The 13797-nt window shown below is 41.5% G+C and overlaps 1 protein-coding gene across 3 annotated transcripts in view; it reads left to right on the top strand.

Moving 5' to 3' along the window:
* The window catches only part of Atp8a1 (ATPase phospholipid transporting 8A1), a 230835-nt gene that overhangs the window by 45381 nt on the left and 171657 nt on the right, over positions 1 to 13797 (top strand). The gene's annotated exons all lie outside the window — the stretch shown is intronic.

Here is a 13797-nt window from a genome sequence, read left to right as displayed (position 1 = left end):
GTGTGTGTGTGTGTGTGTGTGTGTGTGTGTGTGTGTGTGTGTGTGTGGTGTATCCATTCTCTAGAAGAATACTTGTCTATAAATAACAGAGAGAAAACAGAGGCTGGAAGTGTAAGGAGCTTTCTTGAGAATTTGTGACCTGGAGTGAGAACAAAATGAAGCAAATAGTTTTTGCGTTTTTGCATCACTGTGTTCCGGACTGCTTTACAGACACTGATCTAATATGAGCATGGAGGAAGCTCTCACACTTCCTTACCTTACTGGCGCCCATTGTGCCATCACTGCTGCCCTGGCTTTGCCTCCTGTGAACGCAGAATGCAGTATTCACTTACCACTTCTCTTATTCAAAGCCCCAGCACGTGGCTATACTCGAGTGCTTTGGTTTTTCCCTTGCATCTAAATTACCTCTATCTCCTCTGATTTCTTCTTTTCACCTCAGTTTTTCTTGTACACACACACACACACACACACACATACACACACACACACACACAAAGGGAGAGGGAGAGGGGGAGAGGGGGAGAGAGAGCATGCGAAAGTGAGAGTGAGCAGGGAGTCTCTCCTTGTCTCTCCTGAACTGGGTTGTTTATGTCAACCTCATCTCTGTAGACTAGACAATTGTCACTGTTACTGCAGTGTGTACACTGAAGCCAGTGTCCATATGAATTCACTATGGTGCTTCTGCCAGCTCTCTTTAAATTATAAAACCATGTCTTCATTTTCTCTGGAACGCTATCAGAATCTCATGTAAAACCATGGCATAGAGGACTGGGAGAAGATAGTACTTGGGTGGAGACTAAGGTCGTTGGAGTCATTTATAATTGTCGAATGAATAGAAGTGCTGTTTTAAAATCCCAGGTTTTCTCCCTCCAGGATTCTGTGTGTATGTCCAGAGAGTGAGGTGTGGGAGAGAGAGCCGCCTGGTGACCCCCTGGCTTGGTATTGTTATGAGAGCCAATATTACTAGAATTAGTTTTCATAATACCTTCTCTTACTATGATAGTGAGTATTTCGTGAAAAAAAAAAAAACATGCCTTTGTCTAATGAACTTTTTTCTGTAGTTTAATTTCATAGAAAAGACAACATGAAATTCTTTTAACCTAGGCACACTGTTTTGTTTTTTTAAGATTCATTTTATTATTTTATGTGTATGGATGTCTTGTCTCTATGTATGTCTGTATACATGTATATGCCTGATGCCGGTGGAGGTCCGAAGAGGACATTGGATTCCCTTGAACTGGCATTAGGATGACTATAGACCGCCACCCCAGGTCTTTTATAAGAGCAACAAGTGCTAAACCAATGAGCCCTCTCTCGAGCCCTCCTAATCTAGGCACACTGTAAACATCACGAACTGACCTCCACCTAGAATTTCCTCCCTAATGCTACACAGGCTTTTTCGGGAGTCGAAGAGAGGTAGTGATTGTCAGCACACTAACAGGAGCCTGAAGTGCAGGAAGTTGGTGGTTGGTTGCTTCCTCCCCCTGAAAACCACTTCAGTTTTAAAGGCCTCTGGAGAAAAGGCATCGAGGTGTTGTTTGGGTAATTCAATCTGAAGTGACCCACTAACAGGGCAGTGTCCATCTGCTTCAGTTCACTTCAGAGCTGACAAAGGATTAAAATAGCACCAAGTCATGGGCCTATTGAAGAGAGAGCAGCGCCTTCTGTCTGGTTGCAGGCTCCCCACATACGAAGAGCTCCTCACACCCAGTGAGCCTGAACATGCATCTTACCACATGGACATAAGCTTACCTGTGTTCAGTTCTTGAAAGGATTGTTTCCTGGGGCTGAGAGTTATGTATGTGGATAACGTGAATAACCTCACACATCTCAAAAGTTGGTATTTCCAAATCAGTTTGAATGTCTTAGGAGTGCGTGTAAATTGAGCCCATTGGAAATCCTCCACTATAACCTGAGGTAGGGAGCTGGTATTTATTTATGGAGAAGTCTAGCCCAGACTGTGTTTCACTTCTCCCATTAATCAAAGTTTTACACAGAGGAACAAAACCCACTGAGGACACATAGGAGCACAGTTTAATGGACAGGGGTCTGACTTCAGAATTGCTGCTTTGCCTAGCTCTTGGCTTTCCTTCCTGTGTGGGCATACCTCTCTCCCCCCCTTCCTCCTCCTCCTCTTCCTCCTCCTCCTCCTCTTCTTCATCTTCCTCCTCCTCCTCTTCCTCCTCTTCCTCCTCCTCCTCCTCCTCTTCCTCCTCCTTCACTTGCAGGTACTTCCTCTACCTGTGTTAGCCTAACTCAAATGAATTGCATGTCCAGATTTCCTGGGAAAAAATAGGTATGATTCAAATACACACACACACACACACATGTATATGTATATATATATATATACATGTGTGTGTGTATACATATATATACATGGTATTTGTTATTTTCCTCTAGTAAGTTTGTCTTGAGCACCTTCCTTGAGCTAAGACCTATGCAGAAATACAAAAACAGTCTTCATCCTTGACCCACTGGACATTAGGACAAGGGAAGGAAGATAAACAAAAATGGATATACAAGCCAGAGAGAGTATTGAGAACCAAACGAGAGAAGTAGAATCCATACATGACATTTGGGAGTTTCATGATGAATGGATGGTAAACCACTGAACAGAGCGCTCAGGATGCTGACTGTGGGTGAAGGGCTACTGTGGACAGCTCTGTGGAATGTGGGCAGATGTGAGATTACACCTGGGAATAGCAAATGGCACGTTTAACAACTGCAGATGTGTACATTGGGGAAGCAACAAGAACAAGGATAAAGACAAGTTGGGGTCATGTTTGGGGAAGCTTTTGCAAGCCCTGGTAAGAAGACTGGAGAAATTGTTGAAGGGCGTGAATAGATTGCCAGTATGATTTTAAAAGAAGTTGACAGCTATATAGGACAGGGCAAGCAAGGCACAGAAATGATATTGTTTTTTATTGATTAGGGATTGGAGCTAGGGTGGCAACTAGGAGGACATAAAGGAACCTATAGTTGTTAGATTCTCCTTGGCTGGAGGGGAGGGGAGGAAACTCTACAAAGTTTTAGTGCTGACTAAGCCCTGAGATAGCCACCCCACCCTGCTTCTCAGAAGTTGCAGGGCTTCCTAGCTCTAAACTAAATCTATTTCCAGTTTTTAACAGAACAGAAGTTGAGAAGCTTTAAAAACAAAAGCCAAAGAACTGTGAAGTGATTGGTGGGGCCAGGCAGGGAGAATTTTCTTGTAAGAAATTTCTCAATGAAGTAAAGAAAAAGGTGAATGGCTTATGATCCAGTGGGTACTAGAGGTATTGAGAGTAGAGGACTGTGGGTACTAGAGGTATTGAGAGTAGAGGATTGTGGGTACTAGAGGTATTGAGAGTAGAGGATTGTGGGTACTAGAGGTATTGAGAGTAGAAGAATGCTGGCCCTGTGCTCTTGTCCTGTTACTTCCTCTGTACGTTTGCCTTTAAGGTGTTGGCTCTCAAACGTAATTATGGCTCTGAGTCGCTCAGGGAGCTTCTTAAAACACAGATTGCTAGAGTTACCCAGGAGTCCCTGGATGCCTGGAATGGGATCTCAGAGCTGCTGAGTTTCCATTATAAGGTTTTATAATTGAGTTTATAGAAATGCTTTCAGCCGACTTGATGCCAGTGTGAACAGTCTACTCAAGAGACATCAACTGATGACATTTCTTTTGTCCTTTCTGTCAGTAGAAGACAATGGATTGACAATACACATAGAGACTTAATTTGGCTTTTATAGGCAACTTTAGACAAACTACTTATATGTGCTGTCTTTCTCGGCCACAGGACAATTCCACCTTTGAACTGTCTTTACAGTGAGAGTGTGCTAGGGGAGTGAATGGTGCTTCAGTATAAGGGTATTTGTTTCTTTTATTTACACAGTTCTAGAGTCTTAGCTGCACTTAACCTTCACCATAACCTAAAATCCCTCTCAGAGGCTCACTTCCAGAGAGGAAATGAAACACACTTACCTTTACTAGAGTGTGTGTGTGTGTGTGTGTGTGTGTGTGTGTTTCTACTCCATTCTCTGTGATACACTTTAAGAAGATCTGCCTCTTTCTACCTACTTTGGGAAGTGACTGCCCAGGGAAGGGTAGCCAGTAACTTTCAGAGATATCTCTAGTGACAGATTGCTTCAATTCCAGAGATGGGCAGCATCTTTTCTCTAGGAAGCTCTGAGCATGTAAATGAGCCAGGCTGCAATGCTTTTTGTCTGACTCCAAGGGCCCAACTACTCTAAAAGAATGTTTGCCTTTCACAGAAGAAACCCACTACACCAAAGCTGCCAGCCAGTATCCTGCTGGGTTAAAAAAAAAAAAAAAACCGGGCTCCTTTGAGGTGTTTGTTTAATGTCTGAGCCCTCCTTGCATGCCTTCACCCTAATTAGACTGTGTGGAAACTGTAGCAGGTGTGTTTGGATGGCATGGGGGTGAGGTAGAGGAGGCTCACAACTCAGAACGAGCTGTCAAAGCACCTAGAGGCCATTCAACATTCTTTCCTGCCTCGAGCTCACTCTCCTTCCCCAGTGGCGTGAATCATCTCCACAGGAAGCAGAGTAGGAGTGTAGCTACCTTTGGACCAACAAAACTTAATAGCCTCCTGGCAAAGGACACTTCAGTATTTCCTGCTTTCTCCAAAGTACTTGAAATTGAGATTGAGCCAGCTACAGATTTAAAAAGCTAGGTTCCTGGTCCCCTTGCCAGCACGCTACATGAGATGGGGCTTGTTTTAATTGTTCTAAGGGTTAGATGTCAGGAACCAGTTCCAAAAGAAAGTCAGCCTTGAACTGTGACTGACAAGTGTCTTTGGCTACTGCTCAAGCCTTGATTTACTCAGATGTTTCATGGTGTACCTGATTTTTTTTAACATCACCAGATTCTTTACTGATCTCTGAGCCTAAAGTGTATGTAGCTTCAAGTCATGTATTTCCTTTATTTCTGCCCCTTGGGGCAGAAGAAGTGGGGGAAAGGGTGGTGGAAACAGCCTTACATCTGCCAGGTCTCTTGTGCATCAGATCCATGGAACAAATGTTGAAAAGCAGTATCTTGCTGCAAGTTCATAACATACTCTGTTCAGTTAGGCTTTTAACAGTGCTGATACATAAAGGCAATATTCACACCCATCAATCCAAGCATGTGCAGACTATGGACTGAATATCAAGAATTCACCACATTGACAAAATTGAAGTGGTTTGTGCCTGTCTGGGTTGTGGTCAGTGCAGTAAAATTTCACGTATTGCTGGTGAATGTGTTGCTCTGAATGCCTAAGGAAAGTCTCACTGTATCTGATGTAAAGCAGAAACAGACTGCCCTGGAGTCAGCTGCACACCTCATGGACTTGCTCCTGCAGGGTACAGTCGCACAGATAGACTTCAGTGTCACTTGGCCGTGGCACAGACGTACCCAAGAGCAGCTTAAGAAATGGTGCTTGGGAAATTGTTTGCCAGAGAAAAGCGTAACCTGCTTTTGATGTATTGGAAGTATAGTTAGTAGACAGGCTTTTTTAAAGATATATTGGTCTATGGGTGTATATAGATTGATAACTTACCTGATTTAACAAGCTATAATCTGACTTGATTGACTAGAAAATGTAAACTGTGGAAACTTCTAACCAGGCTTCCCTGGAACTAAGATTTTTATATTTATCAGGGAAGTTCAAAAGTCCATGTTTTTAGTTGAGTGGCAGGAACCCTAGGGAGCTGTGTCTAGACATCGCTGAGGCTCCTGGGACGTTCCTGGCCTTCCCTTTGTGTAGCAGTGCATCCTTTCCCTTGATTAGAGACCTGTGTGAACACAGTCTGTGTGTATTGAACTCAGGTACTTGAGTTGTGTGGCAAGTATCTTATCCATTGAACTGTTTGACTGCCTGCTTTACCACCTGACCGATGGTCATTTACACAGCCATACCATTCAATGTTTGTCACAAGCCAGTTGACTCTGTGTTTTGACCTTAATATCCTTGTCAGGTATAAAACGTGTGTGTGTATAACATATATATATATGTTTATGTATATGTATCTTTTTTTCAAGAAAGCAAGTATGTAGTGCTGAGGTGAGAAGCTGTAGCCTTTCCTTGGTGACCCTGTTTGCCTTACTGGAAATGTATTTATTACCAATTTGACAAACTCTGTCACTGATAGCCAGGCATCGTGGCTCATGACTAACCTGGTACTTGAGAGGTAGAGGCAAAAAGGATAAAACATTTAAGGCCAGATTCCACTTGTAACAAATTCAAGGTCAGCCTACACTACATAAAATTCTGTCTCTAAAAACAGCAACAAAAAATGAAGCTGGCATGATGGCACCTTCATTCAAGCCCAGCAGTTAGGAGGCAGAGCAGGCAGGTCTGAATTCAAGATTAGCCTAGTCTACTTAAATGGTTCCAGGCCAGCCCATATTGTATAATGAGAACCTGTTTCCAAAATGAAAACGGGGCAGCGGGATGGTTCAATGGGTAAGGTGCTTGCCACCTCACCGGAGGACCTGAGTTCAATAACCAGAACTACATGGTAAAATAAGAGAGCCAATTTCATAAGTTGTCCTCTGACCTCTACTCAAGGACTAAGGAATAGATGTACATAAACATAAAAGTTAATGTAATATTTTTAAAAACAAAGGAGAGGGGAAGAGACAATATCATTGACTACCACTGCATTTAAAGTTTTCTTCGGTGTGTAAATTTTTTCAATAGTCCATATTTTCCAATTACTTCCTCAGTAATAAAGGAAATGTTTGTGTGGAGAGAATGTACCAGTGGTCCTGTTGGGCGGAGGCAGAGACTCCTGGGAGGTCAGTTGGAGAGAGAGGTGACTACAACAACAAGGGAGCAGGCTTAGGGCAGGAGACAGGAGTAGAGCTGGAAGATCACTCGGGAAGGCTGTTGGGAGACTGGCTGTGTTGACTGGAACCAGAAGAGTGGCCCGGTGCTATTTTTACATATAAAGTCGCAAACATCTGCTACAGTGGCGTCAGTTCAAGAGAAGCAGATTAGATGGCAGAGCTGGAGGGGTAGCCCCAAGCTGACATCAGAGAACAGGGGGTGTTACTTCATCTCATGTTACATAACACATTGAATCTTTTTAGCAACTTACAAAACTGAGAGATCTATTTTAAGCAAATGTCTGAATAGCTCCTTACGTCCTTATTCGTCTTCTTATTCAGTTAGTGCTTGCCTTGCCAAAGTAGTCCCCATCCTAGAATGGGCAACCTGAGGGCCTCCGATGATTTGGGAGATTGTGTACCCACCACACCACTTAGTTCCAGCACATTTTCAGTATCTATAAAGAAACCCACGTATGTGAGTGGTCAGCTACTGCTGTCCCGTTCTCTGAGCCCTGGCAACCACTAATCTGCATCTTGTCTCCATGGATTTGTCTATTCTAAGTACTTTATATAAGTGTGATCGTACAATCTGTGGTAGCCTTGTCTATCTGCCGTCTTTCACTTGGCATGTCTTCAGGGTTCATCCACGTCCTCTTCATCTTAGCTCTTTGTTCCTTTTTGTTACATACGTTGGGCTATTGAATGGACAATTGGCATTGTGCTCATCTGGACAGTAGTTGACGCACATCTTGGTGGGTTCCACTTTTGGCTTAATATAAGCAGTGCTGCAGTGAACGACCATGCACAAGTTATACATGAAACAAGTTTTCTCTTCACTCGGGATTTCATACCCAGTAGTGAGATTTCCCCGTCCTGTGGTAACTGTGATTTACTTTTTACGAAACTGCTAAAGTGTTTTTTTTCTACAATTGTATATTAAATGCTATGTGAATGTAATTTCTAATGTGACATTTATTAAGGAGTCAAGATGTATCATCAATACACCTATGTAACTACTACTTATGCTCTCAAACAGGAGCGAATACCAGTAAACTCGGCATTTCATCCAACAAGTACTGACCAGGTGCCTTTGAGTGGCTGTGTTGTAACCCTGGACATAGAGAGTAAGCAGGATAGGAGAGGTTGACGCTTTGATGGGTCTTACAATTTGGGGAGAAAACAGCCCTTCTCTAAAGAGATAGATAGATAGATAGATAGATAGATAGATAGGTATGTATGTGTATGTATGTATGTATATGTATGTATGTGTGTGTATGTGTGTGTATGTGTGTGTATGTGTATGTATATATATATGTATGTGTATGTGTATGTATATGTATGTAAGACTGGGTTCTGTATTCTGGAGGAAAGTAGCTTATTTATCATCATAAAGACCAAGTATCCACAAAAGTTCCTGAGAGTGTTATATGAAAGCTGAGATGTGGAAGGCAGCTGGGTTAACTTGACAGGGATGTAGGAATGCCCCAGCCCCAAAATCATGTATAAAAGGAGGCAAGACAGGGCATGGTGCTTTGAGCACAGAGAACATAGGGAGAGGGAAGGAATGGCAAGGAGTGATCATGGGGAGTGAATGGTAGCTATGCCATAGGAAGTCATCTATGGGGACTAGAGAGGTGGCTCCAGTGGTTATGTTTCTGTCATGCAAGCATGAGGACCTGAACTCAGATCCCCTCATCTATTTAAAGCAACATCGAAATGCCAGTTAGAGTCCTGGCTGGCTATATCCTTAGCACTGGGCAGGCAGAGACAGATAGACCCCAGTGATGGCCAGGTAGTCTAGCCAATCGCTGAGCATCTGGTTCAGTGATGGACCAAAAAGATAAGGTTTAATAAAACTTCTGATGTCACCTTCTTGCCTCCATATACATACAAGTGCACATGCAGGCATACTACATAAACACACACACACACACACACAAGTCCTTTGGAGATAAAGATTTTGTGATTTGTATGTTATGTGTATGTATGTGTGCATGTGTTCATGTTTACGCTTCTGCACATGGTGCTTAGAGAGACAAGAAGAGGACATGGGACCCTGGAGCTGGAGTGACAGACAATGGTGAGCAGCAGGACATGGGTGCCAAGAACCACTGGCACCACTCTCAGCCCTGAGCCACCTCTCTACCCCCGTGCAACATCTTTATTAGTAAAATAATTCTAGATTTTCAAAGGTGTTTGTCCGTAATAAGAGAAATTGTTACCTTTTGAAGATGAAATGAACAGCGAGGCATATGACTGTAACAAACCCTTCTAAAAGCAGGTATGACAATCAAGTGGCTTAGAAAGTATTATTAATCATAATTTTAAAATGCTATGCCTAAACTAATGAGAAGATGTAACAGTTTTTAGATAAAAAGACGATTATGCCAAAGCTTTGTATATATTATCAGGAACTGATTTAAAATAAAATTTAAGTCATCATTTTAAAAAAGAAAGAAATTAAATATCAGAAAAACTTATGGAAGACCAATTAACAGAAAAATTTGAGTATATATCTAAGAGAATTAGTGGAGACATATGTAAGTGGACAGATGTGGTTTAACCATGAATTAAAAGATTTGAGCTCCAAATCAAAGTTTAAAAGGGATTTGTTGTTTGGTTGTGTTTGTGTATGTGTGTTATGTTTTAAGAACTGATGGCTCAAGGGCTGGAGCGATGGCTCAGTGGTTAAGAACACTGCTCTTCCGGAGGACCCAGGTTCAATTTCCGGCATTCATATGTTGACTCACAACCATCTGTAACTTTAGTTCCGGGGCATTAAGCCCTCTTCTGACCTTTGTACACCAAGCATGCACATGGTACACAAACATAAATGTAGATAAAATATTCCTGTACATTTTTCTTAAGTTGACCATTCAGCCAGCCTTGGTGGTAACATTTACAATTTCAGCATTCAGCGGGCTGAATCAGGGGCTTTCAAGGTAAAGATCAACATGGGCTTTATAGTGATATGTATATTAGGAAGGAAGGAAGGAAGGAAGGAAGGAAGGAAGGAAGGAAGGAAGGAAGGAAGGAAGGAAAGAAGGAAAGAAGGAAAGAAGGAAGGAGCGAGCAAAATAATGTTTTAAAACTTTATAAATTGTATGAATTTATAAATTTTATATGATATAAAGGACTTAAAACAGTCAAATTACCATCACAAAAGGACAAGTTAGGTGACTTAGAGTAACTACCTCAGAGATTTTTCCGTAAAGTGTCAGTAATTGCAACAGTGTATAGTGGCATGAGGACCTGAAAGCAGCCTGATGGGGTAAATGCAGGGTCAGAGGTCAGCCCGTCACAGTGCTGCGTCAGCACACTGAGGCAGAGGAAGACCTTTGACTCAGAGTCTCAGATATCTGGACAGAAGATGGATACAAAGGTACACGGAGTAGGAGCCACATACAGCACCCGTCACTGTCCACTTGGGGAACAGTTCTGAGATCCTGGTCCTAAGACAGGGAGCTCCCCAGGTGCTCCAGTCTCCATACAAAATGCTTACATATTAAATATAACCTGTAAACAATCCCCCAGATACCTTAGGTCATCCCTGGATTACTTATAATACAGTTATTGGTTACGTCTCCCCACTGTAATAAATTGTACGATAGAAATAGTGCTGGTGGTTCTAGAAGGTTCAGTCCACGGCCACTTGGCGCCAAGGACCTGAGCAGAGCATCATGGCGGCTGGAGTGTGAGCTGGTGACAGACAGGAAGCAGAGAGAGAGAGGAAAAGACTAGGTACCCAGTGTAACCTTCAAAGGAAGAAAAAAAAAAGTAGTTCCCTTCTTCCTCCCTTTAGATTCTGTCTTCTAATACAGTACTCCCTGCTGGGATCAGCTTTTCAAACTATGAGCCTATAGGGATATCTTGTATTAAAATTGTAACAGTACCTAATTCAATACAAATACTACATAAAGAATTATAATGTCTATCTTGGTTAGAAAAAAATAATGATTTTTTAAATGTCTGTAATATTCTATATAACCATAGTTGCTTTGTGTGGTTTTTTTTCATTTTAATATTTTGTAGCCACAATTAGTTGAATCCACAAACTAGAGCCTGTAGATACAGAGGGAAGGCTGTGTGTGAAATACAGGACCACCCTATGGCACACAACTGACACTGGCTTCTGGGCCTTGAGGGATGGAGATTGCAGGGAACCATTCTAGAGACTTCTGACTTGCTAGAAGTGTACACATGGGTATTCACATTTTTCAAAGCTCGCTGACTAGAAGACTTAAGATGTGTTGTAAGTTTTACTTCAGTTGGGAAGGAAAGTCTCACGAGGATGAGCAAGGCAGATCCTGTAACAGAGGGGAGCGGGCCAGGTGTGAGCCAGCAGGAAACCATGAATGTAGTGGAAGGCTTCTGAGTTTCTATAAGGAGCTGTTCACACCGTCACTGCATGGTATTCAACCCAAGGTAGCCTCACCTTAGAGATAGCTTCCAGAAAAGCTAAAATGCTTTATCTTCTTCTTGTGTGTTTTATATTTAATTCTTAATATATGATAGTCATTGCTCTATTTTTTTGCAAACTTTCATACATTTCTACATTTATCAGTATATATTTATAACACTTTACATTTTGCTATGTAGTCAGTCCTCTGTACGAATAGGCTCTACAGTTACAGATCCAAACCACCTCAGGTCAAAACTATTAAAAGGAATTGTGTATGCATTGAGTGAGTGCAGACATTTTTCTTACCATCATATCCTAGTGACTATGAAATAATAGTTGTCTAGTAGTTGCGTTGCATTAGACAATCTAAATAACCTAGATATTTAAATTATTTAGGGGGATGTGCATGGGTAGTATGTAAATCCTATTTTCTATGGACAGGACTTTAAGCATCTGCAGATTGTGATGTCTTGGTGGGAGGAATGCTCCTGAAATAGCAATGTCCACAGGGGATTGTATGTGTGTGTATTGTGGTGAGTTACATCAGCCTGATTAACACGTCCATCCCTTCCCATGGCTCTCTTTGGTGAAGATCATTCAGACCTAACCTTTCTTCAATCTTCAGGTACAGCGTGTGTTAACGACAGTTACTGTGCTATTCAGTTGATCTTCAGAACATTCATTCTGCACCGCGGAACACCTTTATTTTCATGTCAGATTTCATTGTTTTTGGAAATATTAGACAGTGGTTTAAAAATGAATAAACCACAATGAAAGAACAGCAGTAAGGCTTTTGGGGATAGCTCAATGGTTGGAGCACTTGCTAGGAAAGCACAAAAGCCAGGGCTAGGGATCTTAGAACCTGTATTATAGTCAGGTAGGCTTCATAGCCCACCTGCAATCTCCAGGGCAGGGCAGCTGGCTACATACACCAGCTCCAGGTTCAGCAAAACACTGTGCCTCAGAAGATAAGGTAGAGAGCAATTGAGGAGTACACATGATGTCAACATCTGGCCTCTACATAAACACACACACACACTTTCCTGTGTATACATATGTACATATGTATACTCCCACACATCCAAACATATGCATATGCACACACGTGTACACATATACACATGTAATAAAGGGATCATTATTGTATTTGGAAAAGTGTTTGCTTAATACGAAATAGGCTCTGAAGGGAATACATTTCAATAAAGAAATCTCCAAGTATTTTTGCCCGAACATTGTGTCAGTTAAGCTAGTTAGCATCCACGTGGACAACACTTGGCTGCCTGTCTTGTAGATACTCATTTACATTTTTCCTAGTAGGTTATGAGTAACAGACAGCATGTTCCTCCATTAATCTTGATTCATGGTAACAAACCATTCTGGGATGGATATTAGAAGCATGGGCAGGCACAGCGAAAGCCTAGGCTTTTACTATGAGATGTGTCCTCTGGATTCCTGGTACTCTGTGAACATTGGTGAATCACAGCCTTCCTCCTGGGATCAGCTGGGTGTACTCTGCTGTCCTTAGAGTTTTACAGACTAGATACTGTTCTGAATGTGTATGGTTCAGATCCCTGGCCCCTATCTGCTTGAGTAGTATAAAAATAAGAATTTTAACATGCATACAGTCACAATGCTAGTATGTTAGACATGCTTTAGGTTTAGCCTTCCACTTGAATTTTAATAAAGTTTTCTCAACAGAATGCCGTGCAAGGTGTTTATTCTTGCATTTGTTTTTCTGTCAGCATCTGATGTCTTATGTGACAGAAGTTTCAGACAATAAAAATAAAGATCTGAGTAAGACATAAGCCTTATAAGAGAATTTGGAATACACAGATTATATCTAGGTTTAAAGACTGTATACTAGAGTGCTGGTTTTAAAATGTCATGGGGAATTAATGTTGGGTTTGCTGTTTAATGTCGTGAGCTTGTTCTCATGACTTTTCTAGAGGGTTCCAACTCTGTCCCTTCTAACATCGACAGAAACTGAATGTCATATAATGTTTGCTACTAGTTGCTTATCTTATAATTTCACATTGTATATGTGCTGTCCTGTTTCTAATGTCAGAGCAAACCTTGGCTTTGCCCTCAAGGATTTAATGTCTGTGTCATTTATCATTGGGCCTTGGTTTTTTTTTTTGTTTGTTTATTTGTTTGTTTGTTTTTTAATGTCCTAAATGCAGTGTTTCCTACCTCACCTGTACTGTTTTCAGAGTTTGGTGTGCATCTCTGTGCTCAGGATTATATCACAAACCTAGAGTGGGTGGGTTAGAGGTACTGAGTAACAGGTACTGAGTAACAGAGGTACTGAGTAAATGCACTGTGCAATGAAGCAGGAAGTCCACTATAAAATACTCATCTAATAATTTAAGAATAGCTTCTTTCACTTTTTCTGCTAAGCTAAACATGGAATGTTTTTGTATTATTATAGAGCTAATAATACCGTGGTTTTTTTTCTGCTTCTTCTTTGTATTAAAGTCTTATTAATTAAAAATCTGTGATGTTCCTGCTTGTTTTGTCTTTGTCAAGATTAAAATTGATAATTACTATAACCCATGTACACTAGTACCACCTCAGGATAATG

This window comes from Grammomys surdaster, unplaced genomic scaffold (genome assembly GCF_004785775.1).
Source record: "Grammomys surdaster isolate TR1022 unplaced genomic scaffold, NIH_TR_1.0 150, whole genome shotgun sequence".
In the NCBI taxonomy this organism is placed as follows: Eukaryota; Metazoa; Chordata; class Mammalia; order Rodentia; family Muridae; genus Grammomys; species Grammomys surdaster.
The sequence above is the reverse complement of the archived record's forward strand: the minus strand, read 5'-3'. Positions and strand labels throughout refer to the sequence as shown.